At 36.1% G+C, this 19,985-nt stretch overlaps 2 long non-coding RNA genes across 3 annotated transcripts in view; both read left to right on the top strand.

Annotated features, from left to right (window-relative positions):
- Positions 1 to 3,862: 3,862 nt before the first annotated feature.
- On the top strand, positions 3,863 to 9,974 carry LOC138818405 (uncharacterized). Its single transcript, XR_011369112.1, has 3 exons — positions 3,863 to 4,890; positions 7,179 to 7,296; positions 9,566 to 9,974. It is a non-coding gene; the product is annotated as an uncharacterized lncRNA (long non-coding RNA).
- A 4,004-nt stretch (positions 9,975 to 13,978) lies between these two features.
- LOC138818403 (uncharacterized) overlaps positions 13,979 to 19,985 on the top strand; it is a 32,318-nt gene continuing 26,311 nt past the window's right edge. The window contains exons 1-3 of one of the 2 annotated variants that reach the window (XR_011369109.1): positions 13,979 to 14,146; positions 15,669 to 15,723; positions 17,277 to 17,380. This is a non-coding gene — a long non-coding RNA (uncharacterized lncRNA). Of the gene's footprint in view, positions 14,147 to 15,668; positions 15,724 to 16,908; positions 17,381 to 19,985 lie in introns of those variants that run through there. The other variant, XR_011369108.1, reaches the window with a different exon arrangement.

The following is a 19,985-nucleotide window of genomic DNA, read 5'->3' as shown; positions in this document are numbered from 1 at the left end:
CATCATTAGTTTTGCTGGTCTTGGGCTTTAACGTAGGACCTGGGTGCTTTCCCTGAGATTTTTTTACTTGAGGCTAGCACTACATCATTTGGACCCATAGCTGTTGGGAGCCGACAGTAAAACTCCAAGGTCATCTTTACCCTTGTGCTCACTTGAAGGCACATACAAGGACCTGGCTTTCATGAATAACACCAGGTGTCCGGGTTTGCCTTGCTATGTCTGTAGAATTTTCTTTACTTTCTATCAGTTGACCTTGTCTTGTTTCTTTCTGCACCCTTGTTTTTATTAAAGACTTTTCTTGCTTTTCTGCACTATGGTGACCTTAGGTTACCTCTTGACTTCTAATAGTATAAATAAGGAGAGTTAAAAATAAACGGGGCTGCAGTCTTGAGCTGCAGACCTCCCAACCCCATCCTTTGTCTTATGTCTTTATTTTTCCGTCCTCGCCCCCTAAATCAGGAGTTCCTTTCGTTGCCGGCTAGTTCCGGCACATAGCACCAATTCCGGTAGTTAATTGGAAATTAAAATCTCACAGGCTTTCCTGCTCATGCTGGCTTTGAACCATGATCCTCAGATATCAGCCCCTTGAGTAGCCAGGATTACAGGTGTGAGCCACCAGTGCCTGCCTGATATCATCATTTTTAAATGTATGCTTCTCAAAAGTATGATAAAGTGCTAACCTAGTATCTCAGAGTATGTCCTTCTTTGGAAGTAGTATTACTTAAAATTAACATGAGAGTAGAGTGGTACATTTATCAGAAATGATCAGCATCCTTAAAAGGAAAGAGAAAAATAAAGTGATACATGCAGAGAGAAGATACTAGAAGAAGATATCAGAGTGGTAAAGTGCAAGACAAGGAATGTGAAAAGTTCATGGCCACCACAAAAGCTAGAAATAAGCAGGAGGAGCAAAGTTCTGCTGACACCTTTGACTTCAGCCTTCTAATCTCCAAAACTGTGAGAGTGTTCATTTTTCTGTGTGTGTGCTGCAAGCTGCTCACTTTGTTATCCTTTGTTACAGTGACATTCAACACCAAATATAACCATCTTTACCAGTGATGTACTCTATGAACCAGTTTAATTATATAATAATAGAGGATTTTTTTTTGGTCATGAGTCTTGAACTCTGGGCTTGGATGCTGTCCTTGAGCTTTTCAGCTCAAGGCTAGTGCTCTATCAGTTGAACCACAGCACCACTTTGGTTCTCTGGTGGTTAATTGGAGATAAGAGTATCACAGACTTTCCTGTCTGGACTGGTTTTGAACCATGAATCTCAGATCTCAGCCTCCTGAGTAGCTAGGATTACAGACGTAGCTAGGATTACAGACAAGAGCCACCAGCACCTGGCTAATAGAGGATTTTTAAAAGGTAAATTTAATGTAGACTTCTTTTTGATTTTGTTGTTGCTTTTCAAATTGGAAAATAGTTTTTTGTTTTTGTTTTTTTTGGTTAGTCGTGGGGCTTAAAATCTGGGCCTGGGTGCTGTCCCTCAGCTCTTCAGCTCAAGGTGAGCGCTTTACCACTTGAGCTACAGCACCTTTTCCAGTTTTCTGGTGGTTATTGGAGATAGGAGTCTCACGGTCTTTCCTGCCTGGGCTGGCTTGAATCGGTACATACATTTCAATTGTTTGCAAAGTTGGGCATTTTCAGTTGTTGCAAAGTCTTTTTTGGTCTAGATTATTTCTCTTTGCCTCTGTCTTTTTGTCTTTGAAGTGAAATTTTAATAACTTGCAATGCTGTATATTTAGTGGAGTATTACATACAGTTCAGTTTATTGTGCTAACTTGTGACAAAATATAAACCCATTTTACTCATGTTGATGTTGTTGAGATGCATTTTTATTTTACTCCAGCATATTTATAATCTTGTGTCTCTAGCGGTCAGTGTGGCTTAAAGAAATTTTGTTCTGCTTCATTTCAGACTACATTGAATTAACATTTAGTTCAAAGCACCTTAATCACTGTGATGTTAAAAATAATGGCCAAGGGAACAGAAGTCAATTAAAATGACAACTTCTACAAACATTAACTTATACAATGATATTGATTTTGGTACATAGAAATTTTGACTGAGCCCATGGACTTTAATATTCTTGGAAATATTTGAAGTATTTTTCCCTTTATCATGGAAATTGTTACCACTTTTGTTTAAAAAATACATGAATTATTCTTCTAGTTTCCTTTTAGAAATAGATTTGTGCCTCTATTCAATGCTATTCAGATAGACACCTCTGACAAGCCATATTATTTCTTCATGAAGTTGATTTGATGCAATTATATGTATGTTTCCATATTTATGTTGTGTTTAAAGAAGAGGCATTATGAAATTCTTGGGATGTATAGACTTGTCATGGTTTAACTAGGATGCTATTGAAAAGTCTATCATAGCTCTGTCACAACTGTCTGCTTTAATATCCACCACACTTTTAAGACTTCTTTAGCTCTCTAATTTCTTCTTCTTCATCTCTTTCTGTCTTGATTTATTGGGATAATATAAAGGTGAATTGCTGATAAAATTGTAGATTTGGTTAGAATTCTTAGATGACTTCATTTATTAAATACTCTTCAATGAACACATGGTAATGGTAGGAAGAGAGGAAAGAAGACAAGTTTATATTATTTTAGGGATGGGCATCTGCAAAGTGAACAAGTGCTCCCAGGGGCCACAGCATGAACAATTTCGCATTTATTTATTCTCTTGTAAACTATAATCAAATATATGTTAGTAATTACATTAATATATAACAATGTAATATATAATATGGAATAATTACATTTGTTAGAGATTGTATTTATTTGATTGTATATGTTGTAGAACCCATTGCTGCATATTGTAGAAACAGTAAAGAAGGGCTGGCTAGAGCATCAACATGCTGAAGGCAATAGCAAGCAATATCAACTACTTGCTACAGCAACATATACTGTATACTAAGATCAAAATGATGCAGAGATTAGCATGTCTACTGTATAAGGATGACAAACAAATTGCTAAAGCATATCATATTTTAAAATATTGCAAGTGTATATCTATATGGCAAGGAAAGGAATAATAAAATGTGTAGAGCCAAACTCTCTATTTCTAGAAGTCTGGGACCACTTAGAATATGAAGAAATGCCTATATATACTTTAATAGCTCCTAAGAGATTATTGTTTGTCTCCTTAGTCCATATGTAAGGAACTCATTTAGTGTGCAGAGCAGTTTTGTAGTTGTAGGAGATATTGTGAGATATTTAACAGAGTCCAGTTCAGAGTTTGATGCAGCATATCAGGAAGGTTCTAGAAAATACTAGAAATATGCAGAGGAGGAAGGAGCTGGAGTGATAGGAAAATAGTTAAAGGAAAGCTATTTTTCAGATCCAGTATCCTTTGAGTTCACACCCTACTTTGATTTTTATGTGTAGCCATGTAAAAGAGTTCTAGCCATGTAATATTGTCAGTCCCATGATATGTGCTATTTTCAGGCCTCATCTACAAAACTCTCCTAATCATTATCCTTTCTCTTCTTGCACTAGTGACACTGGAAGCCAAATATCAAAGTTAAGCAGAATCCGTGGCAGAATCTGTATTCCTACATCAAGAGAAGAGCTGCTTGACTATCATGAATACCTAATTTGGACTTTAGGAGAGAAGAAACAAACTTCTGTCAAGCCACTGATTTTTTAGTTTTGTTCTTCAAATCACTGTTATTATCATTATTATCTTTTTATTAATTTTGGTTTATTAGTCAAAACAATATACCTTTCTAAAATAAAACTCAGTATATCATGTTAACTGTCATGAGAAGATGAAAAGAAAAAACGTCCCCACCCTCACTTCCCCACCCTATCCAAGCTGATGTCATAGTTGAGAATAGAATTGTAGTTACTAGAAGTTGGGGAGAATAAGGAGAATGTGACCATAGAGGAAGGCTCAACAGTAAGTACCAACTTACAGTTAGGATCAAGAAATTCTGATGTGCCATTATGGAGATAGGTGATTTAGATGATGAGAATTTATTGGTTATTCCCTGAAACTAGAAGAAAATAGTCTGAAAATTTTCAGCAGAATAAAATGTTTGTTTTTCTGCCACAGAAGCATATGTTTAAGTAATAGAGAACAAGAGTCTGGAAAGTAGGGTGCAGCAAAATATAGACAGTAAAGACGTCCTGGAGTCAGAATATAATACAACTGGTTAAACTATAATATTGAGCAAAAGGATCAAAAAGTTAGTTGTCTCAGTTTATAGAGCTTGAAGTAAACCTACTGAAGTGTAAAGGTAAGGAGAGTGGTAATATGTCTTAGGATAAGAAAGATTTGTTATTGTTTCTGCATTGGTGGAAGTGACAATGGATGGGGTGGGAAAATTGTGGTTGAGGTCAGAGTGGAGGCAGAGATTTCTTTCCAGGAGAGGCTAGTTGAACACGTGAGCTGGTGGTGCTGGTGATAAAGGAATAGGCTGAAAAAAATGAGCCACGGGAATGTTGATGACTGTGGGAGCACTGAGGAAAGGGAGAAGCTGGAGATAACTTTTAGGTCTATACTTTAGAGCAGTGAGTGTTCCTTTGCCACATGAGTTTGAGGCATACAGAAAAGGAAAGAAATTACCATAGTATCTAATATGTTCTACAAAGATAAAAAGAACAGTTAACATCAAACTACAGCAGCATTCCTCATGTTCACAAATCCATTTTGTCTTCCTAGGTACATAAACTATATTTTCAATCCTTTCTTGGAGCAAGGTAAAATAATATGGTTAAATTCTAGAAAACAGCACATAGTTGTAAATGGTATATGCAATTTCCAGCTCAATCCATAAAATCCTGTATTTTATTCCCCAGCATCTGTTCTGTGGCAACCTTGGAAACTACATATTCCAAATGTTAAACTGCAATATGGAAGAATCCTGTCTCTGTAAGTCACCATTTAGATGAATGAGAGCATTCCTGAATAGCTATGCAACCAACTGAACTATGACTTAAAGTACAAATTAAGATTTATTGTTTTAACCATAATGAACATAGTGTGTATTTAACCAGAATAGCCAATGACACAAATACTTTGTTATTAAGCAACTTTAAGTTTAATGTAGCATCTGTTTAATGGATGGGCTAGCCCTAAAATAAAACTTCATTCATACTCTGGTGGAATAACCCGTGATATCACAGGTTATTGTTCCAATAGGATTTTAGAACCTTTTCCTGTTTATTCTCCTATTTTTCAATCTTAGTTGGTAAATTCTGGTGGTTAGATTTTAAAATAGAAAACTTGATGGTGTATTTTGTCTATTACTTTCTTATTTGAAAAAAATCATTTAACTGGTAAAAGAGGCTTAAAGTATAGATCTTATTTTACAATATCTTGTCTGATATACTGCTTGGTGTGTTAACAAATATAGTTTAGAGCCTCTCTTATTTTTTCTTTATTTGACAGCCAGTAAGATTTCTGGTACTGTTACATTTATGACTTCATAAATTGGAAATGTGGTCAGAAAGAGAAAACCATTATCACTTAGGAACTCATTCTGCAACAAGATTTTTACCCAAGATTTCATTGGAATTATGGTCTATATATAGAATCTACCTTGATGGTTTAATGTTGAAATCTGAAGTGAAAGAATTAACTCTGAATGTACTTTTGAAACCTCATTATTTTCATCATAGATTGAGTAATAACAGGCAACATTCTGATTATAGAAACTAGGTAGAAATGATCTCTGTAAACTAAATTGCTAACCTTAGTTTATTTCACTTTGTGTATCCATTGAATGAAATTTTGGTGTGCTGGAAAGTGGCAGTTAAGATACAGCTTAAACATTTTCCCAATATGAATCTGTATTACATTTGTGATTTTTGTGCTAGTGGATATTGAACCTGGTATCTTAAGCATGCTAGATAAGCACTGTCATTAAGCTATATCTCTAATCCTATATATATATATATATATATATATATATATATATATATATATATATAAAATCCTTTATATATATATATATATATATATATATATACACAAAGATATATGAACATTTAAAACAGAAGCAACACAGAAGTGTATAGAAGTGAAGTGCATCTCAAAACCTATCAATAATAAAGAACTGTTAAAATTCTGAAGCAGATTTTTATGCCTTCTTTATTTCCATACACAAAATAGTCCTCAGACATATATACAAACACACACATAAATAGAATCAAAATACAGATGTTTGTAATTTACAATTTTACTCACAAGCCTGAAATGTGGTTGTCTCATGTCTGTAAAGAAGAATCACTTTAAAAACACTATGAAATAATCTTTTATAGAAAATACAATAATATAACTAGTGTGGAACACTGAGGTTTCTAGTTTTTCACCATTGTGAGAAATACTGCCATTAACTAATGTGTATATATTTGGGTTTTTGTGAGTAGTGTAAATTGCCATGGTGAATTTGCTTGGAGGGAGGAAAACACATTTAATATTTCTAAATTTAATAGTATTGGAAAGAGTGTATGTATTATGACCAATGCATAGGAAAGGCAGTAGAGAGGATAATGCCTACTATTATAGAAACTGAAATAAAGAAGGCCATGAATGAATTTGTGCTGTTTCTAAAAGCTATTCTGACTCCTGTATTCCAATGTTAGAGTCTGTATTCCAATGTTAGTCTCTGTATTCCAATGTTAGACAAGATTTCCTGATACACAGGAAATGAAACTAATATGTAAATGTAGTATAGGTAGAAAGACTAGAAAAGATTTTTGTTGGAGTAAGACAACTGCATAACTTGTTTGCATTCAGTCCTCTTCTCTTACTCTGAGATGATCTTGTGGAATCTGAGATTACACCTGAGGTACTATAGGATTTGTGAGGTTCTCCATGAGTTCCTCACATATTCTATCTGATTGCTTCACTGTTGTTTTATTTCCATGTGAAGAAGCTAGTAGCCTTTACTGTATTCATTTCCTTCTCTTCTTTCTTCTGCCTGTTTTAGCTGAAAAATACTCTGAAATGTTGAATGAGAAGTTGGAGTAGAGTTAGAGTTGAGAAACTAGGTTTGAGAGTCTCTATTATAGCAGCATTGACAACAAGAAAAACAAATTAGAGAACTAAGGGATCATCGCTGGTTTGTCTTTTGCTTTCTGAAGGTCTGATGTAAAACACATCTGCATTGTGTAATGTGTTTTTTAGATCCAGGCTCTCTCTTTTGTGGTTTCCAGGGTTGTACTCTAAAATGCCTCAGCTCAGAAGAGAGACTCATTTTCTACTGATTATAATTTGTTCTGCTTTCAGTCCATGTTCACATGATATTAGCCTTATTACATGGAGACAAGAAAAGTGAGTCAGCACACAGTAAGTATAACTGTATGTAGAAATCAGGCCTGGAGTCACTTCACATCTCTATGGCTAACTGCTGTGTCAACTTGACAAGATTGTCAATAATTTAGTATCTTAGTTTTCTTGTTTATAAAATAAGGATAAGAATATGACTTTTCAGGCCTGGGAAGGTGGCTCAGTGGTAGAGCGCTTGTCTTGCATGCTTGAGGCCTTGGGCTCAATTCCTCAGCACCACATAAGCAAAAAGAAAAAGGCTTGAAGTGGAGCTGTGGCTCAAGTGGTAGAGCGCTAGCCTTGACCTGAAGAGCTAAGGGACAGCGTCCAGGCCCAGAGTTCAGGCCCATGACCGGACCCCCCCCCCAAAAAAAAGAATATGTCTTTTCAGCAAAAGATTATTTCATAGTTTTTCAAAGTTATTCTTATTTACTGACATGAAACAACAACTGCATTTCAGGTTGCTGAATAAGTGACTATATGTAAAGGCACATAGCACATTCTTTTTATTGGGGGGGATGGGGGGTGTTCTGATTGTGGGGCCTGAACTTGGGGCCTGGATTGCTGTCCCTCAGCTCTTCAGCTCAAGGCTAGTGCTCTACCATTTGAGCCACAGCACCACTTCCAGCTTTTTTCTTTTTGCTTATGTGGTGCTTAGGAGTCGAATCCAGCACCTCATGCATGGAGGCAAGCGCTCTACCACTGAGCCACCGTCCCAGCCCCCATAGCATATTCTTAAGAAGTGAACCCAGGTTCTGGGGGCTCACATGTATAAGCTTAGCTGCTCAAGAGGCTCAGTTTAAGAATCATGGGGTTTGGAGTAGTAAAATCAGTGAGATTCTTACCTTCAACTAATCAGAAAAATGTTGGAAGTGAAGGTATGGTCAACTGAGAACTTGAGAATTCCAAGCCATGAGTTGAAACTCAGTTCTAGCACAGGAAAAAAAGAGATAGATTCTAGTATTAGTGGTAGTTGCACTGGGAATAGAATCATCAATCATGGCTATTGACATAAAAAATACAGAGAATACCTTTAATTGGTACAAAGAATGTGTATAGGAATTTGAGAGAATCAGCTTACTTTCAGTAAAGTTGAAAAAGTAACAATTCATGAAGAAAAATGCATTTGAGTAGGGTCCTAAAAAATGTGTTCCTTTTCCACTAAATCTGTGAAGAAAAATGCAATTTGCAGAATAGGGTGCCAGAGGGAACAAGGATATTGCTGAAGAAATTTGGTGAAATTTGACCTGAAATGCAGTGCCAATTAAGACAAATAGCAAGCTGATAAAAGTTATAAATGAGGGCTAGGGACTTGGCTCAGTATTGAGTGCTTGTTTAGCAATTACAAGAAGTTAATCCCAGCATCATGCACAGAAAACTTAAAATTGAGTAGTCTATGATTTATAAATAAATGACTGTGGTTCTTGTTTTGCTGTATGGGGAATGTGCTGTTCAGATGGGAGAGAACCTTGCCCAGGCCAGTGAGGAGCTGTTCAAAATTTGACCTCCTCTATCCTGAACAGGGAAGTGAAGAAGCTTTGAAGGGGGAGTTTATAGTTTTCTGACACTTTGAAGCACATGGATAGATTTATTTCTACTTCCTCTAAGGGAGAACTCCTAACTCATTTTTCAGGACATAAGGAGTTAGAAATTACCCTGCTTATGGAACCAGACTTATTCTCACTTTTTATTTATTTCAGAGCCCAGTTTCTGACATTTGTATTTGCTCTTTATTTGAGGGCTTGTGAAATCTTATCTTTTTGGTTTGCTTGACTTAATCGCCCATTTTAGAACATGGATCTGCTTTTTTCCCCCTGATTTTGAGGCTTCCTCTGGAAGTTGACTCCTGCCTCATGGAACCTCTAGTCAAACAAAGCCCTGGATTCTCTTTTTAGCTTGATCCCAGGAGAACCTCAAGCGATGGAACTGTGGGATAATCTGTAAATGGGACAGACCAACTGTATCCAAATTTGTGTTTGTCAGCGAATGCTTGAATGACCTCATCTAGAACACTCAGTGTCTGTATATCTCAGACTGTCTTATTTGAAAATTGATGATAATAATCATAGTACCAGCCTCATGAGGTTATTGTTAGGATTTAATTGAGTAAAACTATGTCTAGAAAATCATTTCTTAATAATTTTCATGTGTTAGAATTTATTATCTATTGTAAGGGGTTCCTGTGGGTACAAGAAGATCAACATTAATTTGACCTAGGGGAGCAAAGAAGACCTCTAAAGAGATAATGATCTTTGAACATAAATTTGATCAACAGATCATTTCCTAAGGGATGCAATGAAGGGAAGGCAATCCAAGAAGAGAGAAAGCTGATGAAATGGTTCAGGTATGAAAAAATTAAGAAGTGTATTATGTGTGGAGCTCTGGATAAATTGTGGAAATGGGGTGAGGATGGAGAAGTTAGGGCAAATGATGTAGCTGAAGAGGGTGGGACAAAGGGAAACTGGGAAGGATTTTCAGGTTAAACCAGTGATTTGTAGTTTAGTTCTGGAGAAGCAGGATGCTAGTGACATTATTTAGGTAGGGAAATAACCATGATGAGGTTTGTAAGGTTCCTCTGGTTACAGTGTGAAAGATCGATTGCATTGAGCTTGAATGTTGGCAGGGAGTCACATTTAAGAAGTTATTTCATTTACTCATGGAGATAAATTAATGTGAGTTCTATACAGTGGGTCATTAATATCACCTATGCTTTCTTTCCTTTGTTGTTGTGATAATTGCAATTCTCATACATTGCTTTTGTTCCACGTAGTCATTAGTCATTAGTTGACTTGAAAACCTTTATGCAAGCAAAGGATTTTAAAGTGTTGAAATGTATTTGACATGGTACTGAAGCTTTAATTGTGGCTATGATTCAAATCACCCCAGAATTAAGTCCATCCTTTGCTTTACTTGTCCCACCATTAGTAGTATCCCCGGGTGAGTGACCTCTTGGCATTTTTCTGCATGTGTTGGTTGGATTTAGACAGATTTCATTAAACATTTCGTTTTACTTGGCTTGCTTCAGGGTAAAGTCCAAAAGAACTCTCGATATTTGTTCCTTCCCTCTCTTCAGCTAACCTATGATTATTTTCTCAAATGGATCCTTTCACACATAGAGTCATTTAAAGAATTTTACCATCTTTTGATTCTATCAGTCTATCAAAAACTTTGTACAAGCTCTAAACAAGTCTGGAATTTGAAGTCACATGTCCTGTCAAAACATTTTTTTTATTTATAAATTCATTCTTCTTTGCTGTGTACTTCTGAAAAAATAGCATTAGCTCTCTATGGTTTTGGAAATTCCTTTTCTTTCAGAACAGCTAGGAAAAAACTACAAATAATAAAATAAAATAATCTGTAACAGACTGTTTTTTTTTTAATAAAAGGGGGGGAAAAACCCTCATTTCAGAGAGGTAAGGTTGGTCAAGCATTTTAGGTAATGAGAAAGGGAATTTTTCTTAGCCAAACAGAAATGAGGGTTTTAGTGCTTTTAAGGGACTTCCAGAAAGTATTGGTGACTCCTCTTTGTTTTGATGTCTTTTCTGAGTCTCTCTGAATATGTTAGAAAGATCCAAGTAATTAAAGATCTTCAGTGTCTCAGATGATAAGGATTATCACTAAACTTTCTTTTTCCCACCTATATTGCCAACTTCTTTTAGAAAAGAAATAGTATGTGCATCTAACCTTTAGAGGGTCTTAAAGGAAGAGGAGGGATTTCTTCACAAATCTGGACAAATTTAAAATATGAAATACAAAGCTCTATGGAATAGTACTGGGATAAATGTATAACTAAAGAAAAGAAGTAAAAATTTCCCCACGTTTCTGTAGGTCAGTGAAATGTTAATAAATGTTGAGGGTAGCCTGTGGAAAGTTAATATGGTTAGGTGAGTTAAGGAATGTTCTACCCATCTTAAACAGAAAGCTAATGAGGATTATAGACAAAGAGGATTATAGATACCCAAAAGGAATAGATTTTCTGCTTATTTGACCACACAATGTTTTTCATGGGGTAGGTCAGAGGACCAGAACTCCTCATTTGGAGCACTAAGAAAATGTTTGGGTACATAAAACTAACATGTTTTAACATTAGAAGTTAAGAGTTTTCAGGCATAAATTCTAGTTGAAATCAAATACAGTGGGATACTGCAAAGCCATTGAAATTCAGGTTATTTTTAAGACATATAAAATGAATATTCTTGGGCTGGGAAGGTGGCTCAGTGGTAGAGCACTTGCCTTGCATGCATGAGGCCCTGGGTTCGATTCCTCAGCACTACATAAGCAAAAAGAAAAAAGCCAGAAGTGGCGCTGTGGCTCAAGTGGTAGAGTGCTAGCCTTGAGCTGAAGAGCTGAGGGACAGTGCCCAGGCCTAGAGTTCAGGCCCCATGACCAGATTCCCCCCACCAAAAAAAATGAATAATCTTAGGGGACTTACTGGCTCTGAATTGCTGTGGATGGCTTTAGGATATATTGTACTCTGACTCTTCCCATCACACTTTAACTAGACCTTACTTGCTTGGCACAGAGCATGAAGACTTTATGCTGGTTGTTGAGTATTTATCAATGACTTCTAGAATCTTACCAAAAATCATATGTGTCTTCTGAAATTGCACATGACATTGTAATCATTAATATGATTTACATGATGAAGTGAATAATAGAACTAATTTTATTTCTATATATGTTGACATACTCTGCTAATTCATAGATTAATTCCAAAGAAGGTGTACATAGTTTTGTTAGATTAACAATATGTGACTAAATTTAGAATTTCAAAGGCTAATAGAGTCTTAATATTAAGATCCATAGCAGTTGAAAGCTACTTATTATTGTATTTTTAAAATAGTATTTTTAGACATATATAATGGACTTTTAGAAAAGGCAAAAACCACAGAAAACCAATGTTTTCTAAAACACACACACACACACACACACACACACACACACACACACACACACACACACACACACACACACACACACATGAATGTTTTACCTATTTATGCAAATCTAACTCCGTAAGTTTAAATAGTGACTTACTTATATTTTTAATGCTGGATTACGGAATTTGAATTTCAAGAAATTTGAACAGGATGAAATGACTAAATTTTGTAGAGGTAAATGTTATATTCTCTATTTAGAACTGTTAACTATCTCACTCACTGTGGAGCAGAATAATTTTACTTAGCACCAAGTATCAAAAATATCCTGGGCTTACCCATACAGTAAATGTGCACTCAAGTTACAAAAATGAGTCTAATAGGTGAAAGGGATGGCATCAGTTTCAACCCAACAATAGCTTTTAGTGAAGAAGTATAAGGTTGTCTCAGAATATTCAGAGGAATGAAATCAAGATAGGAAGAAATTTCCTATTGTGCTATAGGAAACGAAGCTAAAATTTTATGTTTTCTGAAACTCTAGGAAAACAAAGTTATAGAACACGATATCTGCTTCAAATGGCAAGATTCAATCAGTAGATAGAAGCTCTCAGGGAATGGATTATATAGCTCTTTCAAAATAGTGACACTAGAACATTGAGGAAGTAATTAGGTTGGCAAAAGATTAGAGATTTCCCTGATATTATTGCTTCCATAGTGTGTAGTTCAATTTTAGGAAAATGTATTGAACATCTATAACATCTCTTCTAAATTTATGATTATAGGCTCGTAAACGTAGAATTAGGTGCATTAACTAATAGTTTTAATTAGGTGACAATCAAAGGACAAGGGAAAATTTTGGAAGGAACTTGGAAATAGTACTGAGGAGAAATGAAAAAAAATATTATTAAAATGAGTTTTAAGAGTTTTCTTGAGCATAGTCTGACTTTGCTGTGGAATTTTCTTGAGAGCTATTTGCCTACTTTATGGATATCCACCAATGTGCAGCCATGGGTAAGGTTTTGAGGATAGATGTGTTTGAAATGGGATACATGAAGAAAAGTCTAACTACAGGACTATTAACACCATCTCTTATTTGTATACGCATCCTATGTGCCTTCTATATGTAACACCTAGGATATTATAGTAGTGAAATAATTCAGTGAGACTGTAAGAATTTGTTGTATGCCAGAAAAGTTCTACACTGAAATTGGCTTTGTCTTCTAGAGTAGTGTAGACAATAGTTTTCACTCATAATTTCTTTTGGGGGGGAGGAGAGGGTCCGGTCATGGGACCTGAACTCTGGGCCTGGACGCTGTCCCTCAACTCTTCAGTTCAAGGCTACTGCACTACCACTTGAGCCACAGTGCCACTTCCGGCTTTTTTCTTTTTGCTTATGTGGTGCTGAGGAATCGAACACAGGGCCTCATGAATGCAAGGCAAGTGCTCTACCACTGAGCCACCTTCCCAGCCCCTTCACTCATAATTTCTTTGAGGTTGATTTTAATTCAAGTTTCATTAGTCATTCTAAAAGGAAGGATTTTCTTTCTTCAATTGAGATACGTCACAGTGCTCTAATTTACTTGGTTTTTTATTAACTTGTGAAGAAAGAGGGCAAACAAATGTTTCAATATTAGTTTCAATAGTTAAACATTATTAAACTGGTTGCATAATTTACATTCATTAATAGCAAATGCTTTTATTGCAAGCCATGCATTTTCTAATTAGGAATCTGAGGTTAATATGTTACTTAGGACTTAGGTAGGGATTTTAAATTTTATTAACTGCTTAATTCATCCTATTCTCTGGCTACAGTTGCCTTTCAAAGGTTTAGAACCAGAAGCTGTGACTGTTTTCTATGGAGGGACACTAGTCACTCACCTACTTAGAACGTCGAATAGAACTGTTTTCTATTGTGGTTGGAACAGTGTTGGCCTTTGATGCTGACATTACTGTGACCTTTGGAAATCATGTTAAGTGAGGTAAGGCAGGAACAAAAAAGCAAATGTGCATAATCTCACTCGTGATAGGACTTAAATGTTCAGAAATTGAGAATAGAACAGTGATTTTATAAGAAATAGAAGTTAGGAATGGGAATGGAGAGATGGAAAAATATTGCTCCGTATGTAGAGATTAATAATTCAGTAGAAGTAACTTGTAGTGTTCATGGTAGACTGACTACGGAAATATATACTACATGTTTCCAAAAGAGCAATGAGAGGAGTTTGATTGCTTTAACAGAAAGAAAGTATAACTATTTGAGGATATAGGGTTACTCTCATTGTTGGCATACAGAAAAGCCACGGAATTTTGAGGGTTAATTTATATACCTTGCCATTTTGCCAAAGTTTCAGATCAGCTCGAATAACTTGAGGGTGGAGTCTAGGGGATTCTTTAAATACAAAATCATGTCATCTACTAAGAGGAAGAGTTTTTCTATTTAGATCCCCTTAAAGTTTGCATCTTGTTTTATTTTTCTAGCTAGGTATTCTAATATTATACTGAAGAGGAATGGAGAGAGTGGACAATCTGTCTCCTTCCTGAAATTTGAGGAAATGGCTTTACTTTTGCCATTAAGTATAATACTAGTTATAGTATAAGTTATAATGTAAGTTTGTCATACACAGCTTTTCTTATATTGAGGAATGTTCATTCCATGGATTCCTAGTTTCTGCAGAGCTTTCTTAATAAAGTGGTGTTGGATCTTGTCAAATCTTTTTTCTGCATCTATTGAGATTACTATGTAATTCTTATCCTTGCTCCTGTTGATGTGATGTATTACATTTATTGTTTTGTGTATATTGAACCAACTTTGCATCCATGGAATGAATCCTGTTTGATCATAGTGTATGATTTTTTTGATGAATTGTTGAAGTTGATTGGCCAGGATTTTGTAGTTTTGCATTAATGGTCATCTGAGAAATGGGTCTTGAGTTCTGTTTCTTTGATGATCCCCTGTCTGTTTTGAGAATGAGGGTTGTGCAGGCTTCCTAGAATGAGATTAGTAGTGAACTTTCATTTGTATTGAAGAGTTGGAGTAGTATCAATTGAGTTCTGCTTCAAAGGCCTTGTAGAATTCAGCTGTGAATGCATCTAGTCCTGGACTTTTCTCTTACTCTCCAGTTTTGAATTTATTTATTTTTAACATCCTGCAGCATGGAGAGCTGCTGCTGCCATGCCGCAGAGGGTGGGGCCACCTCTGGCTCTGTTTACTCTGTGAAGAAAGTTGCCCTGCCTTGGATGGTCCTTCCCCCATCTGGAAAGGTCAAATTTCCCCAGTATGGAGCTGAGTGCCAGTGGTTGGGTTGCTTTGCACTGTTGAATGGCTCAGCAGTGTCTAATTCTAAGGCCTGAGGTATCTACTGGCTTCCCTGGCTCCGTCTTTGCCAATATGAAAGATGACATTCTTCTGGGATGATAGGGGAAGAGCTACCTTCCAAACTCTGTTTTGTGAGAAGGAATGGGAATGCCTTTTTGGGTACTTACCTTCCCTTGGTTTTTCAGGCTATCTGTGATCTGCGTCCATCTGTGGTCAGCAGGATGAAGATTTTTGCTCCTGGTAAATTCACACTGGTAGTGAATAGAAGCTGCTTGCACTCTGTTTCTGTCACCTTTTCCTCAGGCTCGGTCTACTGTTATGTTGGCAGCCACAGCCACTGCCACCTCGGTCACTGGTGTATGCTCAAATCTGCCTCCTTAAACAGGCTGCCTGAAATTTTCCTCTCTGGCCAAACTCTCTGTACTATGATGGCTCACTTGGGTGACTCTCCAGCCTTGGATTTTTCACTGGAACACTAAAACTGGTTTCTTCATGATATCTCAGTTAGCTCCTAGGTGCGCCTCTGCAATCTTTGAAGTCCAAATTTTTTTTAATTTTTTAATTGTGAAAATACTGTACAGAGGGGTTACAATTACATGGGTAAGATAGTGAGTACATTTCTTATCAATCATTGTAGCCTCCTCCTTTGTTTACCTTTCCCATCCATACCCATCCTCTCTCTCCCCCCAATTCTCCCACCCCCAAGTTGTAAAGTTCGTTTTCTACATGACAACTTGTACTTCTCATTGTTGCAACAGGTCCAGCTGTATCCTTATTTAAACAACTTGTTTTTCCCCTTCCCCTCCACAAACTATACCGACATCAAATACAGTGAAAACAGGGTTTATACTGTGGGGGAGGGACATACAAAGCAACAAAGAAATAATCTTATATATGCATTAGAAACAAATGGATAAAAGAAAAAAACATTAAAATACATATCTAAGGGTTCATTTTCCTCACATCATATTATCTGACCTTTTCTGCTTCACTCATACATATACTAGATATTACAAATAAGGGAAACCATGGGACCTATGCTTTTTTGGGCTTGGCTTACTTCACTTAATATAAGTTTTTTCCAAGTCTTTCCATTTCCTAACAAATGGGGCATAGTGCTGTAAATTAATATAAAAGTAGGCAATATAAACAGAGTTCTGAATTATTTGCTTGAAATTTGGATCTCTGAAACCTCGGATCTCAAAATCCTTGGGGGTAGGATACACAATTATACCTAGAAAAAGACAATAGATTTCCAAGGAAAATCCTCAAGGAATGGCCAAGAAAAGCCTCAATACTAATAATGTTATTATGATATGATTATATTATATTGTAATATTAATATTAAGTTCTGATATTAATAAAAAATTCTTCTTAAGAGAAAAATGTAAATATAAGCCATGGATTACTGAGGATCTCAACTAACCACCCAATGAGTTTTCATCATTGTGGGAATTCATGGCAGTTAGACGGGAAATAAAACACCCTTGGCTCTGACAACCAAAAAATTTGGAGATACCATAAAATGACCATGTAATGAGGAACCCTAAGAAATTAGCCATACTTGCAATGATATATGGTCAGACAAATGCATATGTAGCTATACTTGAAGACAGTAAAAAAAACTTTACAAATAAGTACACAAGAGAGATTAAAAAACTTTACTAATAAGTACATCAGAAATTTCAGTCATTAATGTACACCAGAAGTATGTCATTAATACATTAGCTGCTTGCTATATGATGCATGATACATCACAGATCTTTAAATATTTATTGTAACTATTTTGACAGCACAAGATAACATTCTGGACAAAGTTAATTCCATTTCAGAGCCCCATACTCTTCACAGTTACCTCTTCAACTCAAGAGAGAAAACACATCAAACTAAAACCTAGGTAAGTTAAACCTATAGATACGTAGACATGAAGTTAATTGCAGGAAAAATAGAGATAATTTTGAAAGAAATTATCCTCAGGGTAACCAACATACAAACATTTAACATGATGGAAACAGGAACAATTGCTTTTTCCAATCCTGGGTATGGCTCAGCACTTTTGTTCCTTATGAGAAATCTATGAATCCTCCTGCTTATAGTGTCAGCAGAAATAACAGAATAAGGTCATGCTTTTCTACCAGTTTCACAGTGAATAATATGATGCTTTACTTCTGCTTTCTCTTCCTTTTTATCCTTCTGCACACCCATCACACCCTTTCTGCCTACCTCTTCCTCCTCCACCTTCTCTTGGGCTACTGAGGATCAAACTCAGGACCTCTCACTTGTGCTAGGCAAATGTTCTACTATCCAGATGTTCTTTTGAAATCATGCATTTGACTTATTCTTATAACTGCTGATAACAAAAAAATCAACTCTAGAAGAAAGACAATAAACTTCAAATCTCATCATGAAGTAGCCAATTGAAGAAATTAGCATTTAAAGGAAAGCTTTACTTTTCAGATAAATATTCTATTTGTATAAAAACATATGTTCTTTTAAGAGTCAGACTTCTTTTGATGATCATCAAAATTAGAGATGTAAGATAAACATTGCTAAAACTTACTAATAATAAGTTTTTATTATTGTGAAAATACCATACAGAGGGGTTACAATTACATGAGCAAGGTAATGAGTACAATTCTTTTTTTTGGGTGGGGGGTCCGGTCATGGGGCCTGAACTCTGGGCCTGGCACTGTCCCTCAGCTCTTCAGCTCACGGCTAGTGCTCTACCACTTGAGCCACAGCACCACTTCCGGCTTTATTCTTTTTGTTTATGTGGTGCTGAGTAATCAAACCCAGGGCCTCATGCATGCAAGGCAAGCTCTTTACCACTAAGCCACCTTCTCAGCCCATGAGTACAATTCTTATTAAGCATTGTTGCCTCCTCCTTACCATCCCTGCCCTCCCATCCCGTGCTCTCGCACCCCCGCCAAAGTTGTAAAATTCATTTTTCGACATAATGTCTTGTACATAATGTCATTGTAAGAAATTCTAAATCCATAACCACCTTAATCTTTCCCCCCAAACTGAGTCAAATTTTATTGGCTTTACCACGTAATTATTTAACTGTATTTTCCCATTATGTATTTTAAAATTGAAGGATGTAAATAAGTTGCAAATGAAAAAAAATGTGCTACTTTCCTATTTTTTTATATTGTATCAATTTACTTCTTAATTCTAAACATTGTAGATCTGAGCTTTCAGAGACTGAGCAGCCATAATAACTAGGATAGAACTAAATGTAGAAGGGTTGACCAAGTCAATAGGATACTTCGATGTATTTTGATAGGCTTCAGTTTTTTAATGTGTTGATTCTTTTACTTATAATATTTTCTTAGCCCTTCCCTTATTCGTTCTTGTTTACTTCCTTTGTTTCTTGTTCCCTCTTTAACTCTGCCAAGTTATACTGCTCTATTTTTGATTCTTGATTCCAAAGATCTGGTTTTACTCCATGCCTCAAAATTTTAAGTTGTACAGAATCAATTGCGCAATATTTACTAAAATCTGTTCCATGTATTAGAAGAAGACAGTGGCTGAAAACACCATTCTCTCCTAATGAAACAATACTCTTATTACAGTCTTTAGACCAATGAGGCTTCTCTTGTATTTCTGAAGACTTGCAGTAAAATACAAGTGAGATTTCTATTTCACTGGTTTTCAGTGCCCTTGCCATGGTATTTTATTTTATTTTTTTTAATTTTATTTTTGTGAACATACTGTACAGAGGGGTTACAATTACATGCGCAGGATAATGCGTCCATTTCTTATCAAGCATTGCAGCCTCCTCCTTTGTTTACACTTCACATCCCTTCCCAGCCTCCTCCCCACCCCCCCACCCAATCCTCCCACCTCCCACCCCAACACCAACGTTGTAAAGCTCATTTTCGACATGACAACTTGTACTTCTCATTATTGCAACAGGTCCACCTGTATCCTTAAACGACTTGTTTTTCTCCATCTCCTCCACAAGTTATACTGACATCAAATATAGTGAAAGCAGGGGTTATCCTGTGGGGGAGGGACATACAAAGCAACAAAGAAATAATCTTACAAATGCATTAGAAACAAATGCATGAAAGAAAAAAAAACATTAAAATACATATCTAAGGGTTCATTTTCCTAACATCACATTATCTGACCTTTTCCGCTTGACTCATATATATACTAGATATTGCAAATAAGGGAAACCATGGGACCTATGTTTCTTTGTGCCTGGCTTGCTTCACTTAATATAATTTTCCCAAGTTTTTCCATTTCCTAACAAATGGGGCAATGTCATTCTTTCTGATGGAGGCATAGAATTCCATTGTTTATATATACTACATTTTCTTGATCTTTCCATCTACTGAGAGACATCTGGGTTGGTTCCATATATGAGCTATGGTAAATAATGCTGCAATAAACATAGTTGTGCTGGTAGCTTTAGTGTGGTCTTGTTTGTAAACATTTGGGTAAATGCCCAAAAGTGGGATTGCTGGATCATAGGGGAGCTCTATGTGAAGTCT

Source organism: Dipodomys merriami, unplaced genomic scaffold (assembly GCF_024711535.1).
Source record: "Dipodomys merriami isolate MVZ:Mamm:240054 unplaced genomic scaffold, mDipMer1.0.p SCAF_750, whole genome shotgun sequence".
Lineage (NCBI taxonomy): Eukaryota > Metazoa > Chordata > Mammalia > Rodentia > Heteromyidae > Dipodomys > Dipodomys merriami.
This window is presented reverse-complemented; position numbering and strand designations above follow the sequence as displayed.